Source organism: Geospiza fortis, unplaced genomic scaffold (assembly GCF_000277835.1).
Source record: "Geospiza fortis unplaced genomic scaffold, GeoFor_1.0 scaffold55, whole genome shotgun sequence".
In the NCBI taxonomy this organism is placed as follows: domain Eukaryota; kingdom Metazoa; phylum Chordata; class Aves; order Passeriformes; family Thraupidae; genus Geospiza; species Geospiza fortis.
In genome coordinates this window covers 9,443,102-9,445,111 of record NW_005054308.1, presented here as the reverse complement: position 1 = coordinate 9,445,111, position 2,010 = coordinate 9,443,102, and positions in this window count along the sequence as shown.

Below are 2,010 nucleotides of genomic sequence, written 5' to 3'. Positions count from 1 at the left end.
TGCTGAACTCATTTGTCACTTCTTTTAATTTATGGGCTTTTAAAACTTTCATGACTTGACAGTCATGCCCAGGTGAGGAGCAAAAGCAAAATCCACTAACCCCTATTATTATTTAGGTAAATGTAATGCTGGGATTAGGCAGCAGTTTTCCACAGCTCTGGGAGCCAGTTTCACAAGTGTTGGGCCATTTTTCCTTTTCTGCTCTCTGACCAAGCTGTCCCCAGCCAGTGTGAGCAGAATCAGCTCTGGTCCAGCTCTGGCCTTGCCTGAAACTGTCAGCAACGGGATGATGGTGCAGGTGTTTCCTGGAGATTCATAAAAAAGCACAGAGCTTGTTAAATTCTCCCTGGGTACCCACATAAAACAGCTGCTTAACTTTATTTAAGGTTTTTCAATCACTACTGACTGCTGCTGGAATCAAAGCAACGGGCAGCAAAGGAGAGATTTGTGTTTCTATTCCCACCTGCTCCTGCCAGGAGATACTGGTTGGACAAGGCCCTACTTGGTCCTTATGAAGATTTAAAAATTTAAATACTGAGTAGCACTTTGATCCAAATGATTAATTCAAACAAAAATTGGCTACTGGAAGACCAAGTCCAAGCTGAACAAATCCCAGATCTTGCATTCAGAGATGGACATTCTTTAATCTAAACAGTACCCACACTAGACCTGGAGAAAGGTTAGCTGAATTTACAAAATATATTGTAGTATGTGGATAAAAATTGTACTCACATCACCCTCAGGAGGACTTTTCATGCCTGCAAGAATGGAATTTACTAAACAAGAAATCAGCTGAGGCATATTCTCAAAAATAATGTCTAAAAGAGCTGTCAGATTTGTAAATAACTGGTTATACTAATAAGCTGAGATAAATTTAGCCTCAATGTAACCTTCTTGGAAAAGTCAAGGGTTCCTGGAAACCAAACAGCTCTGAAGTCTTTTAAAGATCAGTGAAGCACATTGTTTAAATTGATATTATCATGTGCATTCCATGAGGAAAACCACAGTAGTGACTACAAAAATCACAGAGCAAAAAACACTGCTAACATCTCCAAGGATCTCAAGCTCACTCTTGAATGACAAAGATCCATGAGGAGGGAGAAAGGATCAGTGACAGAAATGATTTCTAGTCCCCAAAGGCAGACAACAAGAGGCCTAAATATTCAGTATTTGAGTGTGGGCACTGGTTTTTTGACTGTAGATTATAGTCACTGCAGATGGCCCTCAGTGCCTGATTCAGCAGGGCTGATCTCAAAAAGCACATCGGTGCTCAGAAAGCACAACAGCACATGTTGACTTGTGAACTATTTTTCCAGTGGCAGCCACAGAGCATCCCTTGGCATCAGGTCACTGGTGAAGTATGTGAGGAAATTTGAACACTGGCAGGGAAGAGGAAAATTTAAAAAAGCCCAGAGAGAAGCACCATGTATGAAATTCTGAATTTAAATTACTCATTTGAGGGAGCTCATTCAGGCTGGACACAGAGGGTAGTGCAGGAGGGTATAAAAGGCAAGGATTTGCTTTTATTTGCTGCTCCCCAGGATCTGGAGCTCATGCACTGATGCAGGGTGCTCAGGGGGCAGGACCAGGCACTGCTGCTCCCCTGGCATCTCCCCTCTCAGGCACTGATGCATCAGCAGAGCCTCACTCCCTGCCAGGACAGCCCAACTGCAGCCCTGGGCCACAGCAGATGGAACCTGCAGAAAGGATTTCTGCTCTGCAGGAGATCAGGCAGCCTCTCAAAAGGCAGCCTCGTGTCACCCACAGGCTTTAGAAGTGCTGAAAACCATCCTCTGTTCGTTCCATCCTCTCCTCCCAGCCCCCTCCTGCTCAGAGCCTGTTCAAGCTCTGCTCCCCTTTCCCTCCCTCCCCAGTGATCCCTCTCTGCATCTCCCTGGAGCTCCCCCCAGATTTTACAAGAAAATGGCTTTTTTGGAGAGATGAGGAAGACAGGAAAGAAAGAGAAGTACCAAACCTGCTGCCAGGGGTCCAAGCAGAAGCTGTCACCTG